Genomic DNA, 23,399 nt, shown 5'->3' on the forward strand with positions numbered 1-23,399 from the left:
TTGTGTACAGTTGAGAAAATAAAGCCTGCGTTCTGTTTTTCTGCCAGATCTCAACAGCATTAGTCTTTGAGGAAAATTTTCACTTTATTTTGTGTGTGTTTCTCGCTCTCCAGCTGCAGGAAACATGCACCTTTAGAGAAATGGGAAATGAAGTCCAGAGCGAGATACACTACTCACATCAAGGAATTCAGGTCCTGACCTAAATCCATTTTTCATCCAGTCCTGAATCCAAATATATCTGATTTTCAGAAGCTGATAGCTGGAGCTGGACTTGAAACACAACACAGACATCTCTGTCACAGATACAGGGCCTAAACATCTGCCTTAATAGCTGTTTTTCAGGTGTCTGCTGACCCTCCGCATCCCTCTAGCTGAGATTCATTTTCTCTGACTGTCGCAAATGAGTGGAATGCACCTCACTCAAAAGAGAGAAGCAGTAATATGTTTTATTGAGGTAGAATAATAATTTGACAGGGTTCAATAAATTCAATGGGATTTAACAAAGTTTAACAGTGGTTTACCAAGGTTCAATAAGTTTGATGGCAAGGTTCACTTTATTAATTACTGCATGGATGAAACATACAATGGAAAATTGAGTTAGAATCAAGTTAGGATGATTCACACAGAGATTGGAGATGAAAAGGGTAGGGAAGACCCTCCCGTTGAGTCATGAGGTTCAGAGTGGACCCCCTTGCTTTCTAAACTCCTGATGGAGCTTAGGTGCAACTAGGTCCAATCTTAGTCTCTGACTTGGACAACAGTTTATGTCTAATGGAATTATCTATACAAAGTTTATAGTAATTAATATTTAATAGCTACATGGATTAGTAATGTTTTATTAGCATTAATTCAGCATGCTATCAGTCACTTACCAAAGATCTGCTGTTGGTAAAAGGTCTCTCTGCCTTGAGGGGCAACCTTGAGAGGTGTCTCAGCTCAAGGGGAGATCACCGCTATGCAGCCACACTGCCTAGCAGGGAGAGCTCGAAGAAGGCTCACTTTGGCTGTCATATTTATGGAATAAAGTGGTTGGCTTGTAGTCAAATTACATGCAATGGGAAAGGTATGCATGAGACTCCTCGTAACCACAACTTTCTTTGTTCCTTGATAAATGAATCTTGGAAAAGCCACCTGCTATTCATGTGTTAATCGCATGACTGGTGTTCCAAGCTCATATGCATCGATGCTCACTGTGTCACTCTACTCCTTTGTGGGTTTTTAGAGAACAGATTGAAACTAGAGGAGTTCTTGTCCCAGCTACGGCTCAGGCCTTTACCTCCTTTGGAGCCTGTACCAAACTACTGCTAGTTGGGTTAGGGGGTCGAGGTCATCTGTCACAGTGACCTTAGTCATCTGATGGAGCGGAGGATTCCTGCTCTTTCAGACTGAGCAGCAGGATGGCACGAAGCAATATCTCCTTGCAGGAAGGATTCCTCTGATCTATTCTGGATGTCTGCTTTGGGTGAGAAGAATCGCACCAGGACCTTAGAAACCTTTAAGGGGACCTGGGGGTAACTTGCTTTCATGAAGATACTCACCTTTGGTCCAAAACCGCCATGACTTGGTGCTGGAAAAGCACTGCACAGCTACACATGTGAGAGTAGGGCAGCTGGGGATCACCATGGACAGGGTATGCGAGGAGGACCTGGGATGCTCCGTGTGAAGGACCCAAAAGTTGTGCCTCTGTACAGCATTTCAGATGTGCCTCTGCTCCAGAGAGTTTCAGACTTGTATCGAGACCAAGAAATGCAAAAAAGTACTTATATTTGTCCAACGTAAAAGTAACACCGTGTGGTTTAATCAGTTCATCTCCATGTTCTGATGTCAGGCTGGCAAAACATCCCAGCTTCTCCTGGACGCAGGACAGTCACCCTGGGCAAACACAGCTCAGCACTAGCATGAGTTTTGGCTCTCCCGTTCAACCTTTGGCCCTCAACCTTGTCACGCTTTGCTGCTGCCAGCAGTGTTCCCAGGGTTCAGGGTAAGTCATTGCCTGTGCTTTACACGTGGGTCCCCCAGGCTTTGCTGCCACCAGAGACCCGCCTAGCACGGCCATTCTGTCCCAGTCCCTCCTAGAAAGAAGCAGGGATTTTGAAAAGAAAAATGAGTGCACACACAGAGCCATTCTGGCACAACCATGATGCCTTTAATTCATATCTTCCATTTGTTTGAAATAACATCCTCATGCAGACAAGCTGGAAATTCAGATCTGCCAAAAAGTCAGGTTAATCCCTGCATTTCTTAATGCTCATCAGACAGAGTTTGCTCCTGGCTTTCTGGCTCTGAGAAGGAACCTCTACCAGATTTTCTGTACTTGAGTTACCTGATAGCCAGTCACATCAGGGTACTTCTTCTGTGAAAGTAAATTTAAAAAAATATTTCCCATGCCAGGATCTAGGCCGCAGCGAGCAGTTTTTACTAACCAATGGGTTTTGACTGCCTGGGGAGGTTGTGAAACACCTCAAATGGGTGGTCGTGGGTTAGAAGAAACAGTGTTATCCAGCAGCAACACTGTTCCTCCCACATGGGAAATGAGAAGGACCTTGCTTACTGGTTGCAAGAGGTCACACGAGCCAGGGAGCTGCTAAATGTCTTTAATTGCTTTCAGCACTCAGTCCCTGCACCGTAGGTGCACGTTTTACCTCTGCAGCCAGTAACCACCAGTACAACTTGCTCCTTGCCTGGAGGGACTAAGCTGCTGCTCTATAGACTGGCTGGAAACTGGTCCCAGTGTGAGGGAGCTTGAGAAGTGCCAGTACATTTAAAAAAAAACACTGTGAAAAGGAGCCTTATATTCCAGCTGATATAATGTGTAGCTATTTTTACCTCAGCATACCTAATTTTTAAGTCTAATCTAAGGTAAACACACCGCAAAGGGAAGGTAGTGCAGTTTTAGTCAGCAGTAAACTTTGCAAAGCCAGCTCCAAGGAGGGGATAATCTTTCCCTTGTCTAGTTTGTTTGGAAAGAAAATTAAACTTGCTTGTTCTTATTGTGTGTTTACCCATTGTATGCACATTGGTTCTCAGTGGTACAAAGTACAGCTTTTTCTGCAGTGCAAATCAGTCTATAAACATATTCACTCGCTTTTGCTGCTTTCTTGACTTTAAGTGATTAAAAAAAGCCCCAACCTATCTTTGCCAAAAGAGCGTTTTCAGCTGAGTTTTGCTGCGAATGAAATGAGAAGTTGAGCTCTGTATTGCAGCGAAAGAAAAGACTTTATTTCTATTTCTTGTGAACGTTCATGGTACAACCTGTGCAGAAGCAGGAATATTTTCTGCTACCTCTCGCAGTCAGGGACTCTATGGTTTGTGTTGCAATCAGCAAAGCAGTGCAGCCCCCTCCCCTTATTTGCAGGGGGAGATGTGGTTTCTGTGAAGCAGGTGGGCAAATTAATAATGTTCAGAGCTGAGCCAGGCGTGCGGCCTTGTAAAACCCGTTGCTTAAAGGTGCTTCTGGACCGGAGACCAACAATGAAAGAGAAAAACTGACCATGTTATGACTAATTCATTGGGTTGATACAGGGTAAAGTGACGTTGTAGATACAAGTACTATCTCTAACAGACAGTTAAAACCATATCAGTGGGAAAGTTTATAGGTGGCTATATCTATTGACTGATTAACCATTTACAAAAATACATAATAATAATGTCATAATCCTTTACCACCTATTGAAAGTCCTGTGGTGTGAACTATTCCTGGAAAAAGACATCTCACCTTTCATAAGAATAAGGTTATGGGATTTTTTTGCCTTTTCCCTTGCAAAGGTGGTCTGGATGGTACGGACCACACTGATGAAGGGGAGAAGAAGACGCATGTTGCCTTTCTGCAAGCAGGGGCTGGTAGGACCCAAGTGACACAGCCATGCCTTTTCCTGCCCTCTTGACTCTTGTCCTCCCAAAACTTAATAGAGAGCAAGGCAGTGAGGTTCTGGAATCTACCCTCAGCAGCCACTTAGTCATGATTTTTGAGCCAAACCAGTGAGATGTGATCACAGAAGTGTGTAGGGTGAGGTGAAAGAGCTGGTGAGGGCAACCTGCCTGGCAATTTCAATGCATCTGCTTAGAGCTATTCTTATGGGAAAAGCTCATCAGAGCTGAGTCCACTGTGCAAACATGCTTCCTTGTGAGATTTGCAGGGGCTCCAGACCCTGATGACACCACCAGAAGACTACTTCTTCTTACAGCATTTCAGCTTCTCCAGACTGGAAGACATCATGGAAAGGAGAGGGAAAAAAAAAGCCACAGGCAAATATTTCCTTTTTAAGCACTGATTCCACATATGTAGGGTACTCTGGGGCTGTGGAGGTGGAATATGTTTTCCCCTCTTGGTTTTTCCTCATCCCTAACCTCTCGGTCCTCTTCAACATTTCCGTTCTCTCCATGGTTACTCTACACAAACAATTTCCCTGCTGACATGGTCAATGCAAAACTGCCATAAATATGCACTGCAGATGCAATGTATTACTCACCCGCAGGGTGACTCATCTGGAGCAAGTTGGTGAAGAGCCATACTGGGGCCTGTGAGTCAGCAAGGCTGGTTTGCTTTGGAGCTCAACACCTACAGGGAGTGGAAGCACATCTCAGTGCCTTTTGTGGAAACCCAGGGAGCCCTGCAGGGGTGGCCCTGATGGCTCACGCAGGAGATTACTGGAAATCTTGGGAGGAAAGGCTTTGGTCTGTTTTCCTGTTGTCTCTGGCAGAAGGAGAGGGCTTGTGTAATGAGAGGGTGGCCACTGTGATCAGGTGCGGGATTTGAACCCGAGCCCTCCCATGGTGAGAACCCAGCCCTCAGTCACTGGAAGCCAAGAAGCTCTTAGCACCTGAAGGAGGGCAGGCACAGCAGGCTGCAGGTAGCAGAGGGAAAGCCATACAGTCACTGTCTCTTTTTTAGGGCAGAGAGCAAGCTTCACATGGTGAGCCCATAAATCACAAATTTTCTTGTGGTGCTGATCCTAACTCAGCCACGGCTCAAATGTGTCCTGAGTCTGTACGGTCTCGGCATCCTCAGGATGTTCAGAAGTATCCTCTATTTACTTATGACTGTGGTCTGTTTATTCCCAGACATTAGATAACAGTTCACAAGAATTCAGGGTGCCTGCCCTAAAATGATTAGGTTTTCGTGGTGACAGATTAAAGCAAATTTTGCTTAACTATATAATCAGTCCTTACAATGAGCAAACAAAGGATAAAGCAAAGCAGATATGGCTTGGGAAAGTTATGTGTAGAACTGATAGGAACCGTATGCAAATGTGAATGAGGAATAGAAATAAACTCATATGTAAAATGAGGAAACATAGATACTTACAATCAGAAGGGAAATGTTGTGTTGTTTTGTTTGTTTTGGGATTTTTTTTTTAAAGGATAATAGGGAAATTGACTACTAAGGCAGAAATTTGGCATAAGTGTTGTGACTAAATTTCATGCAAGACTGGGGCATCTGCAGGTGGAGGTGAATGCCAGCTTGGGGACAGGAATGCAATTGGGACATCAGATCCCTCTTTTATTTTCTTAAGAAATAATTTAAAATATCTTCATCTAGCTGAAGCAGATGGCTACAATCACACCATTTTATCTTAATCCAAATGAGGAAAAATTTGTTTCTTGGCTTCATGACGCTCAAGCTGTTTCTCTTAGCCTTTTCCCCAGGAAAAGCCCCAAATGCTTCACACCTTTGACATTCTCAGGTTCTTTACCTGCCGGCCAGACTGACTCATGCTAAATTTCCCTAAGCTGTCCATAACAGTTTGGATGTGCTAATCTACCACTTGTATTCTACGCTATCTCCAACGGTTATCATATACTGTTTCATAGATGATACTGTGCTAAGTGCTACATTGAGGCCTCTTGAAAGAGTTAAGCTTAAACAGGGTGTCTAAAGGGTGTAAAGCCCTTCTGGGTAATCATTTGTAGATTGGTCTGGCCGTGCCAGGTGCAATTTGTGCTCAGTCCACTCTGTTTGCTGAGCAAAGCTGGGCCAGTGCTGCGATGCCCAGCGTGCTTGGGCTGGCTCGCATTCAGAGAGCCCTGGAGCTCAGGTCTACCTTCATCCAGGCTTCTCTGTGGTCAGAGTGGTTGGTTTGTAAAATGACCTTAAGATCCAACATTAGCTGGGGGCATTGCCCCAAACCCCGGAGGCTGCATCGTCTGAGCGAGCATTCACCCCAGCACCCTGCAGTTAGGAGGTCATGAGGTACCTCTGGGTTATGGTACCTTGGTATCTCCTACTTCTGGCCACAGCCCGCAGCACTGTTGCCTCCTTCTCAGTGAAGAACTGTTTCCAAATCTACATTGTCAGGCTCCAAAAAGGGTTGGCTCACAGCCTGTTGTATAGAGGAGATAAAGCTAGATGATCCCTTACGCGCCATGAAATGCTCCATGAAACTTTGTAGGGGATAGAATATGAACCTCCTTTAAATAGACTCCCTGTGACTGCCTGGGGCCTGTGTTTCTCATTAAGATTGCTTTTGTTTTTGATGAGCAAGGGATTCTTGGAGACTGTTGCTCCTCTTCTCTCTTGTACTTAAATCCCTCCTTCACTTCTCCACTGCGCCATGTTTTGGCTGTTGTGATGACACCTTTGTGGGGCTCTTGCTAACCACCACCCTCAGAGCAGCTGGTTTGGTTCCCAGACCAACTTGCACATTGCTGGGTTCCCCCCTTCGGTGCCCGGGCTCCTCTCCACATTGGCAGGAGATGGTGCCTTCACACAAACCCACTCTGAGCCAGAGGAATGGCTCACTGGATGCAGAGGCAGAAGCATGGAGACATTTGTCAGGCTTCTTGCAACGGGGAGGGAAAAAAAACCCATCAGCTGCTGCCAAAGCTTATATGGTGCAGTAGAGCATGGGTTTGTTTTTGTGGTGCTTTCCAGAGGGCAATTAGCAGTCTGAGGAGATGTTAAGTGCACTTGGGTGGAAAGGGAAGGCCTGATGCATGAAAAGAGCAGGGATGAGAAGAGGGAAAGCTCTCCTGGTGGAAGTGGGAAGGGTGCAGGCATCCTTCAGACCACTTGTCAGCCTGGGAGCAATGGACTGCTTCCAAGAGGTCCAAGAGTGGTAGCTAAGAAATGCACATTAGTAGGCTTTATTTTGCTTTGCGGGAGTCTGCTGCACAGCTGGAAAATGTAATTAGGTCCTTGTGCTGTAAAATGGGCTGCACACATGCTGCTCCAGGCTGAGATTAGAAGGGGAATCTGGGAACAGGTTAGGCACAGGCTATACTGGAGTGGAAAGTGCTTGCTGTGGAATGCAGGAGGACAAGATTTGTCCCAGAAGCCACCTTCTCTTGACCCCGACCATTTGCCTGACATATCCAAGGCGGTCAGAATAGTTTGTTATAAACCTGGAACATCTCATCTATACCCCTCACTTTGGGTAGAGTGCTCAACCATTTCTACAGCCTGAACATCATGTTTACAGGATAAATTGGGAGATCTAATGAAGGAGCAGACTTGGAGGAAGAGAATGGGACAGAGAGAATTCTGAGCAATAGGACCACCTCCACAGGAGATGTTCTCCACTGATATGGGGGTAAGAAACAGAGCTGAAAGAGGACAATGTGTGAGTAAGGAAGATCCCTTCCCAGTCAGTGAACTGGTGTGGAGAGACCCCAGGTTTGCATTTCCTGTGTATCCTGTGTGTTACCTCTACTGGAGAATGCTCCTTCCCAGAGCCAGGTGAAGGATTCAGAAAATTTTGTTTTCAGCATTCTTCCTCCATCTAGCAAGTAAACAGAGCACACAGGGTATTATCCTCTGGCGATGTTTCCAAATGGGAGATAATCACCTGTGACTACCATCGGTCATTCCTTCAAGTTGTAAAGATCTCCACTTTTATCTTTATTCAGATTTTGCTCTAGACCTAAGTGGGAATAGTCAGTATGTTTCCATGTAAAAGAGCTCTTTTTACATTACTGCTTAGTTTGTTGATTTTTTTTTTAACCTGGAGAAAATCCAACCGAGAACAATAGTAAGACTCCAAAGGTTGCAAAGTCAAGCACCCTGGTGCTAGAAGCTGCCGGAAATCAGGTTGTTCGTGTGAGTTCAGTTTTATCTCCTGTTTTGATTTCTTTATACAAGATCCTGCATATTTCAGCAGAGGGCCCCAACCTCATTCAACATGCCCGTTGGACAGTGAACCAGGCAGAGCGCACCATAAAGCAAACACTTTCTCTTGTGATTAAGGCACAATGTGGGTATCCAGGAGAGGTAAATTATATTCTTGGCTTTGCTACCATCTTTTGTTTGATGCTGAGTTGGGTGAGATAGTATCATAATAGAAGTGTATGAGGTGGCTGAATTATGGTGGTGGCTTGGCAGCATGAATTATGGCCTTCTCCACTGTAGCATTTTTGGTCTGTACTTTGCAACCTTTGTGTTCTTGCTTTTTCATAGCACACATTGTCCTGGAGGACTGGGTAGATCCCTGTTTTTTTTAGCGTCCTCAAAAGAAAACAGCATCTGGGTGATCGCTGGCTTGCGCAGCTCGTTGTGATCGTGCCTTTCTCCACTTGAGGGCGATGTGACCTGATTCAGTACACACAAGAGGCAATTCTGTGTGAAATTAAGACGACAAAATTTTGGCATCTAACACTGGGTGTCCAAATGAGGTCTAAGCATCTGAGTTCCCACTGTAGTTGGTGGAGATTCGGTCAACACGGCCAGTGGAGTCTGGAGAGAAATTCAGCTTTCTCTAGAATAGACAGGCATCAGCTGAGCACATGAATTGCTCCCCATGTTCACTTGACTGTATTGGGTAGGGTCAGGACTCCCTTCCCACCATAATGCCTTACGTCTTTGAGATGGCCTTGAGCCTCCTGTATGGGCTCTGGCTGCTGCCCCAGAAGGGTCTCCCAGAGGTCCTTGAACACATCTGCCAGGTGGGTACAGGTATGTTGGCTATCCTGAGGCATGTCAGTGGCACTGGATATCTATTGAACAACCAAACTGAGGCCCAGATCTCCACTCGCAATTATGGGAACTTGGACATTTAGCTCACATGTAGACACAGGCACTCAGCTGCCTACATTTAAGGGTTTTGCTTTCAAGCTAAGCCCTGCCCAGGGTTATTGATGTCACTGAAGAAGGGAAGATGTCTAACTGGGTGTGGAAATGCAGGACATTTTTGCTAAGGGGACTGCATGCCCACCTCTCAGTCAGACTGTAAGGAAGGCACTTTGTGGGTCAAGATCTCAGTTCAAGAAGAAGCTGATGAAGTTGACTGAAAATACAGGTGATGCTCCACTGCCAGGTTGCATAGTGGAATCTTGCTACAAAACATGAGGCAACTGGGTTTCTTAAAGACATAAACCTTCGCTTTGTAGAGGCCCATGATACTCCTTATGGTAAGAAATATATTTCAGGTTTCTGCAATTGAGCAATAAAGTTTCTTTTTATAGTCCAGGAAAGTTACCTTGCACTCTAGGAATATGAGAATATACAATGACTGCCTGATAAATGTTAGTTGATCTAAATGATCCACCTTAGTTATGTTTGTTTTACCTGTCAGGTTGATCAGCATTTATCTTTCATGTTTGCAGAAGGAACAGGAGAGAAATATTACAGATGGAAATGTTTCAGTCCACTTAAAACTACATAAAATCAGATTAGTGCTATAGTGGCAACTGAAGCAGACATTGCTAATTAGCAGCAGCTTGAAATACCCAGACAGCAATGGTCTGTAATGAAATAAATAGATCATCATTGTCCCTAGGAGTAGGGAAGGTGTTATAGGGCACCAGATATCCACGGCAGAAGCCTAGGAGCTCATGCTTTTTTCTGGACCTTGCCTCCCGTGACCACATTCAGAATCTTCACAGGTTCAGTTCCCTTCCTAAAGTCAATTTTCACATGTGGCACTTGAATTTTTCAAGCAGAAGGGTATCTATTCTGCCTTACTGAGTTTAAGTGTTGTTCTGATATGGTGAGAGCTTCACAGAAGCTACTCTCTTTTTGGGTCAGTGGGGACAGGAAAAGATCAAGTCCCAGGTCTTGGAGCAGAGCCCAGAACTGCATATGCTTATCTCCTTGAAACCAGTTGAAGTTTAGACCTGGAATGAACAGCTGGGTCCCAAAATACCTCTGTGGATATCCCCAAATACCTCTTATCTAGTTCCTTGGGTCTGGTCATCTTCTGATGACCGATCTAATAACACTTTGGTTGAGTTATAGCCCATGCAGGGCAAGGATTTGGTTTGGTTTGGAAAAAAAGGAAACTAGAGTGCTTTCTTAGTAATTCATATACGTGTTAGTGGGTTAATAGAAAATGGCCGTTGGATCATTTGTTTCATGTGTTTCTCTGTCTCAGTTCTCAGACAGACAAGGTACTGCTGTTCTCTTAGCCTTTGATATGGGATAAAAGTAATAACAGAAGGGAATTAGTAAAGGAAAAACAAATTCAAATGGGGAGATTTCCCACTGGCCTGTGGACCTCACTCCCATAGGACTGCACAGAGGCCAAGAGCTGACCAGGGCTCATGACAATTGGAAAGTATCTGTCCTTGCCTAGGGAATAGTACTGGGTCTGACAGAGGCAACCCTTCCAAATACACATTGTGGGGCTCCCCAACCTTGGCTGTGGTCTTGCATTTTCTCCCCAGACACGTAGCAATAGTTCTGCTTACCTGCATCCCAGTGAAGCCATCCAGAAAGCCCTGACTCTGTGGTGGCTGACCCTCCAACCATCTGCCGGTAACAGCAGGAGCCTTCTGGCTGCCTTGTTGTGGGAAGCACATGGTGACATTCTTGCAAGAGGGACTTCTGCTGAGCAATCGCTCTGCAGAAGGCTGAATTTACTGGCTATGTCTTAAAATCTTCCACTGTAGTGCTGAAGGTAATGGGAATATATATTCCTGCTGGCCTGCTTGCTGCTGATTTGACATCATGCCACGTGGGGGAGGTGTTGGAAATAGGCAAATACTACAGAATTAAAAAAAAAAAAAAATCACTCTGAGTTGAAAGGGAGGAGAGCCAGGAAAGGAAATACCTCAGGCAGAGAATTACTACTTCTGTATCAAAGCCAGCAGCTCCTTACTTTAATATTTAACACCCAGGAGAGCTAAGGGGGAGGATGCTGAGAACAGGTGAAATTTTTCAAAGGCACCCAATTTCTAGTGATTTTTCCTTGGATGCATTTTTGTAGCGAATATTCAGTTTGATAAGAAATGTGACTTTTGGTCATCAGAAGCACACTTACACGTTCAACTGCAAATTGCTGAACAATTTCAGCTGGAAAGCAAAGTGTGGGGAGTGGCTGGAATGGGCGGTGACACCAACCCCTACAACCAAAATCCAGCACTCATTGCTGCTGCTTTACTTACTAGAAGCCAAAGTAAAGTGTTTCGCTCTGGTTCAAAGGGGTTGTTCAAGGTGTCAGGAGAAGAGAAGGCAAAAGGAGGTGGCAGCTTCCTGTTGTGTTTAGCTACCTAAAGGAGGGCTACTGAGAAGAAGTGTGCAATCAAAGAAGATTAAATGGGCACAAGCTGCAGCAGGGAAAATTCATTTTGGACATAAGGAAAAGTGTCTTTCTCATGAGAGCACTGAAGCACTAGAAGAGAAGCCCAGAGAGAGTGAGAAGTCTCCATCTTTGGAGAGAACAAAAACTCAATGGAGCAAGGCCCTGAACAACTAGATATGACCTTGAACATAGACCTGCTTTGATCAGGGCGTTGAGCTACAGACCTCCAGAGGATCCTGACAACCCAAATTATTCTCCAATTCTGTGAAGCTGAGACAGAGTTTGAATAAAATGAGGAAAAAATGTTCCCTATTTTCCCCTCATTCCTCTCCCTTAAGCACAGCTGGAGGCTGGTGTTCTTGTGCTTCGCCATGCTTTTTGCTTTTAATACCTCTGGCCCATACAGGGTACTAATATCCATTTCAGCTGCTTTGCTTAATCAATTAAGCTAGTTTGAAGTTATTTCAGTCCCCAGTGATGCTGTCTGCATCAGTGACAGTGAAATCAATTGCACTGCAACAAGAAGCACTCTTATTGCATTGCCAGCACTTATGGGGATGTCTTTTGATGCTACAGGGACAGGGAAACAAATAAGACAAGGGCCAGACAAGGTACAAGGTAGGTCTACAAGCTCACCAAGGGAAAGACAAGAATGAGAAGAAGTTATTGGGATGGTTGAAGCTGGTCGTCAAAGTGGCATGGTACATGCACAGGGATCTGCTCCCTCTCTCTGCTCCCTTAACCTGTCTTGTTGGTAGGAACGGTACATCTTGAGGTCCCAAGACTGGATCCAGGCTATAGGAGGCCATTCCTGTTACCCAAACCAGCACCATGACAGTTCACCTGTATCTGGTAAGGAGCTGCATCCAGGTCTTCTTCTCAGAAAGGAGCAATACCTTTTTGCCTATTTGGAGGCAGTGTGCAGGAATCCAAGAGGCACGGTTCAGTTTTGGGGCAGGGAGGTGTGGCGTCTTTCTTGTGCTGCAGAACTCTTAGGCATTTTGGAGTTCTTAATTTGCATGGGGCTTGGACTCTGCATCAGAGGCAGGAAAGCAAAACAGTTCATTGCACTGGGTGTTAACAGGGCAAATGCATTAAGAGTGATTGTCACACGTTTGGATACCGTGGGGCTCTGGGTCTGATCCTACCTGCTGACCCCAGTGGGAAAGTCCACGGACTGACTTTGTTTGGCCTGAGGTCACCTCCCATCCCTGTAAGTACCTGGAGAGTTAGGAAAGGGCCAGGACGTGGAGTTAAACAAAACGCTTGCTGGCACGTGTGTCTTTTTCTGCACTGGAAAAAGCCCTGTTTGAGTGGATCCAGAAGGCTTTTGTCCCAAATATTTACAATATGCTGCTAAAAGGAACGGCCAGGTGTGACCTGGGGGCCTTCTCTCCGCCTCTTTGCCTGGGGGAGTTCCAAAACAATGCAAGGGAGCTGGACTACCTGCCAGGTTGGTCTCCTCCTGGGGAGGGGATGAAAGAAAACCCACAGACAGCAGATGTCCCTTATATTACTTAATACAGTCCGCTGCAGCATGCAGGAGAAGAACCTGTAGCAGACAGACCAGCTGAAGCTCTGCTGGGGAACAGCCTTTCTGCAGCTCTTGGAAAGGAGAGGGACGTGGAGTGGCCAGACCCTTGGCCACATGCTGGGGGGCTGCAACCAATTCAAACCCTGACTTGCTGTGGGTCACTGCATCTGCTTTGACTTCGCTGAGACCAGTGAGAAAAGGGGGAAAGCTGGTCCTTTGTCATTTATTGGAGGAGGGTATGTTTCCTCTGGAGTTTTTGAGTCCTCCAGTGAATAACAGAGAAAGCTCTATTCCTGCCCAGAGCTGCTCTTCTGTGATTTCAAAAGAAACTGTGCAAAAACGCTCATTCTTTTATTTGTAGAGTCTGCCTCAGTAGCACTTTATTGGTGTCTCTCCTCTTAAATTCAGAGACTTTTTCCTAGCTTAAAGGTAGCTGGTAATTGACTTACAGCTGCCTCTCCACAGGAAATTGCAGTATCATGTTCCCTTTTACGTTCCTGCATCGTGGAAATATTCCCATGGATTTTGGGAAAAAGGAAGAATGAAAAGGTGAGAGTGGGACAGAAGGCTACCTTTGTTTGGTCCTGAGTCTGCTGCTGTTTGCCCTGAGGATCAGAGAGGATCAAGCTTTGTCCTGATAAGGACTGTCATTAATAAGAGCTACATGGTGATCATGGTCATCACAGCCCATGTAGGGGACCTTCACTTGGGTCTAGATAACTACTGTTTCTGAAATTTTCTTGAAAGGTCACTCTTGCTTTCGCAAATGGTGTTTGTGTCTCCTTGTCTGTTTCTAGAGGATGGTGAGAGAAAGATCCTTGCATTCAGTTCTGGCTCTATTCCTATCCCAGCCGATGGTGTTACAAGAGCCAGTCTTGGTCACCTTGAGTGCCCATGCAGAAAGGTATGTCTGCAGCTTCTTGTGGCTCGCATCTCTCTGTGGATTTAGTGACCACTGAACAGTGAAGGAGAAGAGAGTTGCAAGGCTCAAACCTCATACTTTCAAAGAAAGTATGTTAGCAAGAAACGTGCTAACAAACCTAGAGGAGCAGGCAGCCAATGCTAACCATATTAGCTACAATTACAAGGACTAGCCAGCTTCATTCTTCAGGGCAAAACTGATCTCTGGGGATGGCCAGGAAGGCTGTTTCCCCCATGGAACTGAATTATACAAGCAGGTGCACGAAGCAGGTTTTATGACTGTAGCGCAGTAACAGCTGGAGGCCCCAGCACCGGATCGGGTTTCTTGGCTTGGCCCAAGATTATACATTACCACAGGGATTGCTAGAGATGCGCGATCTGGTTCAAATCAGATAAGAACATCTGCCTTCTCCCGCTGCCCTTTGCGGACGATACGCCAAAATTGGCCCCCGGCGTAATTCTGCTGGAGCCGAGAGCTGTTTAACTCACTGGATAATTTGGTCCGGCATGTTGCAAGGTGTCAGAGCCGCCAAGACTTGAATTCCCGTGGCCACAGCTGCTCGCGGTGGAGCTGGCGGAGAAGACATCTTCGTCATTCATTGCGTGATCCTGCTTCCCCTCCATGGCTTCAGCAAGCAGAGCAGCTTCCATCCCGCTATAAAAGGCTTTTTCCTTATGTTTGGCCGTGCGTAGATGGAGACTTGCCATGGTACAGACATGCACGGACCACGTGGCCGTGGCTGTACCATGTTGCTCAAGCATCTCCAGACTGGCAGGGATGCTTATACAGGTCTGTCCCCTTGAACAGCTCTACTGTACCTCTTTCTTTTAATATGTTGGTGATGGGGAAGTCTGGCCTGATCAATGCTCTTGATAGGAATCTAGACAGAAATGAAGCTGCTGAAGCATCTGTAGATGAAAGCCTTTTCCTCATGTGATTGTAAGCAGGAAGACCGGTGACCTGGGGAAGTAGCCTTCATGCAATGACCAGATGAGCATGGTCCATACTCCACAAGCCCCTGTGGGATATCATCAACCAGCATCTGTTGATGGGCCAGCAATGTCCAAGTCCTCCATGAGCCATTTTTTAGCGGGTACAAAGAGTCATCCAGCATTTTACAAAAGAGCATGGAGGTCCCAGAGCTGACACAGGAGATGACAGTGAGCGCTACCAGGTTGTGATATGAGGAGCCCTGTATGTGACATGGCCAACGTTACAACACTCTTGTCTGAGCGCATTGATTCAGCTTTGCACTAAACAGCAAAGCCACAGAGAAGTATCACACCAGGAAACCCTAGTGAAGAGGAGGGGCAATTTCTAAGTAATTGGAGTTCCTTGAGGTTTCTGGTCAAAGTGTCATGGCTGTTCAGCTAGGAGGCTGGAGAATAAAAGGCTATCACCATTACACATCGGTATAATTTAAAGCTGTAACTCCTGGGACTGTAGCTGAATGATCAGGCAGGGGCTGCTGAAGAGCTGTGATATGAGACGAGCTGACCTGGAGAGCAGCTCAGCAGGGATGCACGTGGCGTTGGCCCTGGAAGGGTGGGTGAGTGCTTGGGAAGCTGTAGTTTTATCTCCTCTGAGATGCTTGGCCGTATGTACAAGACGTGGCATACTGCCAGAGCTGGAGACACCGCTGCCCCGGGGGAAGTAGAGCTATAGGGGCTGAGCCGAGGCTTTGGCAGGTCTGTTGCAGCACGGCTGGGTTGGCTGCTCACAAGCTGTGGGAAATGCGTGTGCTACCAGTCTGGGGGGAGACCTTTAGGGCTGAGAGCAGCCAGGGAGGGTGCATGCATCAGCTACATCTCATCTGGTAAACTATGCAGGTCCTGAGCATGGGCTCCCACGGCAGCACAACACCGTCCGTGCTGTTAGATGGTGAGCACGGCCCTGCTGGCATTTCCCAGGTGATGCCCAGGCACAATCTGGGGGTTATCACAGGCTGGAGGCATCCCCACCAGGCAGCTGTGATGTGGCTGTCCTTTTTGAAGGACAAGATCATCTTAGCAGAATAGATGCAAACTGTGCTGCTGCATACTATGCCCTCAGAGCTGGAAAAGGGGCTTGTGCCCACCCTGTTGGCTGGTGCAGCCAGGATGGTGCCAGGGTGCAGAATCGGGGCTGGGAGTCAGGGGACTCCTGGCTGTCCATCATGTGCTCAAGCCCCTTCACATAATGGCCTCCTAGAGATTCATCTGTTCATTTATAGTCACCTCTGAACTCTCCCCGGCTTCCGTCAGGTTAACACATGCACTCCCCAACCCTGCAGATGCTCGGGGAAATTCAGAGTAGGTGGGATCTGCACTGGCAAATAGCAGTTGAGCACTCTGCATTGCTACGCTGATCTCCTGCAATGTGGGACTTCATTCGAGTACTTCTGCTTTATCCTGATTTAAATATCCTGACAGTGGTGCAGCCCCATGAGTCTCAAGAACTGCCATCATTTGAACAGCACTTTGCAAAAATACAAGCTGTGAAATTTCCTGGTGCTACCTGGGGTTGCTTGAGAAAAAGCAGTGAAAAACTGCTGCTGGCTACTGTATTACAGCACGACAGAGCTGCAGGCAGGCTGTCTTTTCAGTGTTATCACAGAGTTAAAATTGATGAATAATAGGGCTAACAAAATAAAAGAAGGTTCTTCCTTGCACTGCCTGGGGAACAGGAAATTCTGCACGGGCGAGCGCACAGAGGTGAACAAAGCGTTAAACCCTGGCAGAGCAGCTGCTGCTGACCTTCTGGTCCCAGCACCGCTAAACAAAGCTTCTGTTACAGCTGAACTTTAGTACCAACTTCTGCTGCTCCAGGGATCCTCGCAAAAGTACATTGCTGCAATTAGCGTGGTGCAGCTCAGTGGGGAATGGTGGAAGAAAGAGGTTGGTAGGGCGGTGAAGCCCACGGAGCCCACCGTGTCCCCTCCCTGGGCTCTCCCAAAAGCCATCCTCTGCTGTAGCCAGTAGTGGAGGACTCCTGAAACTGAAGGGTGCTTCCAGGCCAAGGTTTTCAGTAGCCACTGGTTGATACATCCACCATGAATTTTTGAATTTCCACTCAGACTTTTGGCCTTCACAACATCCTGCAGCAATGAGTTCCATGGATGAATTACGTGCACTGGGAAAACAGGCTTCCTTTTGTGTCTAAAATGTGCTTAACTGAAAGTTTTCTGAGTGCTCCTGGGTCCTCTGGCATGGGAAACGATGAACAACTGTTTAATATTCATATTTCCCTCCTTATTCATGGTTTTACAACCTCTACTATCATATCCTCAGAGAATTCTTTCCTTTCAGAGGGAGAATTCAAAGCCATTCAGTCTGTTCTCACATGGGAGCCTTCCATAGCCCACACTTGATGCTGGGCATCCTTGCTGCCCTCCTGCATTACTTCTACAGAAAGCAGAATTTGAGCCACTTCCCAGCAGAGGTCTTAGAGGTAGGGTCCAGGCTCTTAGTGAGACATAAAGATATGTGAGAAACATTTTCAACCGATGGCACTTCTCATCCTCCATTGAGGATGATGTTGGAATTACACCCCACAGGACAAAATGCACTTCTGTGTGAGGCTCTATAAGAAGGATGAGGCAGACTGGACATAAGGCATCTGGAGTCTCCTTGTCTTTATTCAGGCCCCCAAACTATGAGGAAGAAAAGAATTTGTCCTGTGAAATAATAAATAAGACTCAGCAGACTTACATGGGTGTGAAGACTGGTTGTGGCACGGAATAAAGAAACAGGACAAAAAATAACAAGTTTGAATTCAAATAGCAATAAACATTATCCTGATGCTTTCTGCACGCAGGTGAGTTCAGTTGTGGTGCCCAGTTTTGACAGTTTGAGCTTGAAATTTGCCCTTATCCAGCTCAGTGCTTTTTATGCACATAGTTTACAGTGTGGTCAACCCCAGAGCTGTCCACCATGTACTTTTTGCTGCTCAGGTCAAGAGCTCTTCTGTGCCTTGTCCTTATTGCTCCTGGCCTGTTGCCATTACACTGACAGCAGGGTGAGGGAGGTGGGAACTGTGTGGTTGCTGAAGGTGGACATTGCTCCCCAGGTGTGCAAGCATCTGGGGATGTATCGTGAGAGGCAGGCGGGTTGGCTGTCAGAGGTTTACCTAATAGCGCATGTCAATAGGGATGTGTTTGAGGTCAACCTTAAGATCAGCTCATTATTGCTAATATTGTTTCCTGGGCCCCAGGAAAGCAGGGAGCCTGGAAGGACAGGAACTTTATTGCTTAGGACCCGGGAGACTCTTTGGGCTTTCTTGTTCCCAGCCCAGTGGTAAGAATTATCCCAAAGTGGTTGAGCACTCAAGTGCATGGCATGCAGGCCCTTGAGAATAAAAGAATGTGCAAATTACCATACTGGATCATTCTGGGCATGTAACGCCCTGTCTTGGCATGGTTGGTAGCTTCAAGAAAGCTATGAGAAGCAGGGGATGTGTACACTGCTTCTCCTACCAAGAGTTTCTCTGAGCTTTTAGCAAGCAGTGTTTGTGGACTTACCCCGTCTGAGGCAGTAAGATCCCCTCAGCATCCAGCCAGCAGAGGCAGTGAACCGTCTCTTTACCATACATTTATTAATACCTATGTGTTTTGGTTTAGACCAAACCACCTTCTGTGGAAATTGGTTTCATCAGACAGCCTTTGCCCTCCTCAAAGTGATATTAATTACTTGGGGTGGCTCTTCACCTTTCAAAAGAAGTCCAAACTCAGCTCCAAACTGACATGTGCCTCAGGATGGCCTTGGGATGGAGCAAGACCATAGCTTGGAAATCGCTTTGGTCACACCACAGGTGAGAGACCAGTTTCTACTTTGCAGGAAGAATTTGTGGTTGAGACCATAAAGTCTCGTGCGAGGAGATGAGTGCCTTGCAGAGGAGGTCACTTTGGGAACTTGGAGGCTGTGGGGCAGCTCCTTTCCCTGCCAGGACACCCACAAACCGCCTCTCCCATCAGGACAGAAGGCAGTGCTGCATAGCGTTGCCAGGGCTCCTGGCTGAGTCACATCATCCCTGGGGCTTTGCCCCAGTTCCTGGGATTTCATGAAGCCTCACCTTCCATTTTGAAAACTTGTGAACCTGATGGTTGCTGGGGAAGACTTGAAAGCATGGTGCAGGCATAATTGGAAAGCTTAAAGCCTCAAAATTTACACTAAAAGCTGACGCTTCTTGGTTTCAGAAACCTGCTATGGGTGGGTATGCGAGGAGGCGGGCAGTGGCATTGGTGTTTTTAGCAGTAACATTGACAGCATTAATATTAATGGCACCACCATGGTCCAGGACTTCATTTGCATTTGCTCTGTGATAGCAGCTCATCCCGGAGAAGGGTCTCCTGTAGGTGCTGCAGAAGTGATGCATGAGACCACTCTGCCCCAAGGAGCTCCTGGTCCAAGTACAAGGGCTCTGACTTTCAGTAGCTGATCCTTCTCCACAGCCACCTGACCCTGTCCCTCAGGTTGCAGCTCCCCAACCTCTGCCCTTGTCCACCTGGTTTATCAAAGCTAATGAACGTGGGGGTCTCATTGAAGTCACTGGGATGCAATTAGCTCAGCACCTCCCAGAGACTTTGGGGACCCTGTGCTGGTGGTACCCACTCCATTCCTTCATGAATCATTGTGTTTGGAGAAAGGATGCTGTAAGCAGAGGTAGAGCAGACATTTAGAGAGGTGCCTGGGGCATGCTGAGCCTTTTCTCTGTGGGTGCCTGTCAGAAGAAATCTCTGCAGCTGTCTGGGAGATTTCTTGCCTCCCCCCGCTAGGTCTGTGTGTAACTGATGACAGACAGGTACGCTGGGTTCACGTGTACCAGGGATACAGTGGGAGTCGTTTTGGCATGTTTGGAGCTCCTGTACATCATCCCAGGTCAGGAGGATTTGCAGGCTTGGTTGCACCACTTCCAGTATTTGTCAGGAGCTGAAATTGTGGCATCAGCAGCAATGGTGGCCAAGTTTCCAATCTGGTTGATGCTGCGGAAAGCTGCCAGGACTGAGTCCTCACCCAGGACCTCTGGGAACGTGCCTGGGGACTGGCTTATCCCTGTTTCACACCACCCACGGGCCACCTTGCGCTCCCAACACTCCCCTCCAGCCCTGCCTCTCCACCAGCAGGCAACTCCAGCAGGAAACTCTGCGCAGCGGTGGTAGGAACCGAAGCCTGAGGTCTCCCTGCCTAGGGGCATCCCCCTGTAAAGCTGGCATGAGGAGCACTTGCCAGCTTCCCAGGGCCATCATTGCAAATTGAAAAATATTTTTGGAGGCTGCCAGACAGCCTCTCGGAGCGGCCCCATGGTGCTCTGTCCTAAGCACCAGGTTTTTGTTGGTTTTTTGTTTTTTTTTAATCTCCTAAATCAATAGTCTGGTACACTCTGTAGTGCAGCCTGGACAAAAAGAGTTATGGAAGAAAACATACCCCAAAGCCAAACGTCCAACCTCCATAGTTGCTTTGGACACCATGAATTACCAGTAGATGCATGACTAGCAGGAGAGAGGATGGCGAGAGCAGAGGTCCATTACTGATTCCCTACCCCCAGCATATGGCTAATTAAAATTTCTAATTAAGGCACCGTGGGGGTGAAGAAAGGAAGCTCTTGGCCAAAAGTACCCCTCCTTTTTCTGTATTTCCTTTGATAGCTTTATAAATTTCGCCCCTAAATTAACTAATTAATATCACCTAATCAGTTAATAGAATTAGCTAATTAGATCGCTTAATGGAATTTCTGAAGAGTAGATTTAGAAGCTCTTAAGGAGACTTTAATCACTTTTTATCTGGGAAGCGGGGCACCAGTGTCTGCATTCATTCAGCAACTTAGAGCAACTGCTGTTATCAGCAGAACATTTCTGAAAATCACTAATCAGGCTTCATCCTGCTCCAGAGTCGCAGCTACAGTCACCCAGGCTTGAAAGGTTAGGATGAGCCTTGCCAGCTTGCCCCTCTAAGTTGCTGTTGCCTGCACCTGATAACATCGAAAATCCACCGCACTCAAGTGCTCGGCACGGTATTTTAATAGAATCACCGGTGGGGTAGAGCACTGCAAAGTTAACCGATCTCCCTGCAGGATCTGGAGTGGTTTGTTAAGCCCATGGCATTTTCTAGGCTTGTTTGCTGACGGTGTGCTTAAGTGGCGGTGAATGATAGCAAATCACTCCCTCAGCCGCTGCAGCGGTTGTGTTCACGGAGGTCAAAGTTTTCTCCCAGTCGCCTCTGCACCGGCGTGCAAAACCACACACGCACACACACACACACACACACACACACACATATGCTGCCAACTGCTCCCGACAGTGAGACCGCAGTGAGGGAGAAATACATGTGCTGAGAAAAACATAGCGTTGGGTGAGCTTGTGCCTTGCCGCGTGTGCTGTGGATGTGCACAGTTTGCAACCACCACGAAAGACAAGGGTCTCCAAGGAGCACAGGGCAGCTCTAGCAAGTAGATATTTGTTTAAGGCTGGCCAGTGAAGAGGGGTGAGAGCGGGGCTGGGTTTGCAATGGTGTCCGGCTACAGGTAGGCTGGTCTTGCTGGGACATCCAGAGCTATTCTGGCTTTGGGCACTGGCCCTCATTGCTTTTCAGCAATGCAAAGTGGGAGTGAAGACAGGAGGGCTTGTCCCTGCTCTCTGGGGACACCATATGAGAAAGGGAGATCTTTGTGATCCAACATGAGCCCAGCTCACCAGGCCTCTCACCAAGACCAGCATGAGGAAATGGGGGAAAATAGGCTCGTCTGGGACGAGCCATTATGTTCATGCTTCCACGCCAAGGGCTAGATCCTGAGTGGCCTGCACTGCTCCTTGGGCTTGCTGGAGTTGGATTGATGTCCCCCAGCCCAACATGTGGTTACATGCAGTGGTGGGAAGGGAGGCAGGGATCTGGTCTCCACACAGCATTGCCAACATGGCTTTGAAACAATTTCCAAACTGTATGCAGCTTCCAGCCCCCATGTTAATTGGCTTCTTATCAGGGAGGCTGTCAACAGCCACAGCTGAATGTGGGATACGCACTCCCGGTTGGGTCTGGGAGCCTGGTGTCTGTCTCAGGCAGAAGTTCAACCTGGCCATCTGGGGTTCATTCAGTTGTGTCCCCCCGGGCAAACTGTGTCCACCCTGCAGCAAAAATCAGATTGACACAGCCTGAACTGCAAATCTGAAGGCGGTTTAATCCATCCCTGGTTTTTGACACCACAACCTGAGATGGATGCAGCAGTCAATGGCTGTGCTGGTCCTAGCAGTTCCTGTTACACTGATTGTGTGATCTTCTGTTCTCACCCTAGCATAGTGTGGAGTGGGAGAAGAACCCAATGTCAGCTCTCACCGTGGAGGTAACGCTCTGTCAGCTGTGCCCACATGATTTAATTAAACAATTACGCTGTGTTAGACTCTTCGTACAATGACATGCTCTAGGAACCCCTAAGAGGTCACCATTTTTCTATGGTTATCAAGGCGGGTTCCTTCTCCAAAGTCGCCTGCGTAGCATTTTAGCCAGTAGCTAGCATGGCTGCCCAGCTGCAGCTCCCATGGATAGCAAAGTGGAGGTGACAGATATGACCCGGACCTGTGCAAATACAGCTGCAGAATGATGGTGGGCTCCTGGAGAGAGATCAGCCTCTGCATGAAGGAAAATCAGAATGACACTGGACCAGGACAGCAGGAACCTTGAGACTTTCCAAACTTGTTTTCCTTCTGAGTTGGAATGAAAACAAGGCTTTTGAAATATTTCCCTGTGACATGTGACATTTTCTTGAGCTGCAAATGCTCAAGTCTCTGCCCTGCCTGAAGGTTCAGAGGACAGTTTTATCTCTGACTGCCGCAGAACAGGACTCAAGTCATAAGCCTGGCAAGTCTGAAGGTCTCAGGGTGGTGAGGGGTGGCTCAGGTAGGTCTGTAGCAAGGAGGGAGCCTTTCCAGAGCCTGGTTCAAGTTCCTGCTGTGAATCACTCTCGGGAAGAGCATATCTGTATGTGCTGGCTGTGCAGGACCGGTGTGTATTGCCTCCCAGTCGAGCTGTCTAACACAGACACCTGAGTCTTTCTCCTTTGCCCCTCCAGCACCAACGAAATTGTTCCAATGAAGTTCCTATCAAAACCGAGCCCTCTGAAAGTGCGCACTGTGTTGGGACTTAAGTCAGATATGCAACACCGTGTTCTCTTAATAAAGAAATCTAGGCAATTATCCAGGGAATATGCCCCCCTCTTTCCCCCTCTTGCTTGTGGATTTCCTGTGAACAAGGTGAGACCTCTGGATTCCCTCACAGTCTGGGTTTTTTTCTGCCATTAACCTTCACAAGCCATCCCAGCCCGGGGATCACCTGCAACCCAGCCCACGCAGTTATTTTGTTGGAGAGGTGATGTGCTGTGCCACGCTGTTGTTCTCCTCTCGGGATGAAGTGTGACCAGAATGAGCGATTTACAGTCGATGAGATGGCACCCCATAAGCCTGGCTTCAAAACCCTGAAATTTTACATCAAGTGAATAAACAAGTAGTAGGGTCTTAGCAGGAGCT

This window comes from Mycteria americana, chromosome 2 (assembly GCF_035582795.1).
Source record: "Mycteria americana isolate JAX WOST 10 ecotype Jacksonville Zoo and Gardens chromosome 2, USCA_MyAme_1.0, whole genome shotgun sequence".
NCBI lineage: Eukaryota > Metazoa > Chordata > Aves > Ciconiiformes > Ciconiidae > Mycteria > Mycteria americana.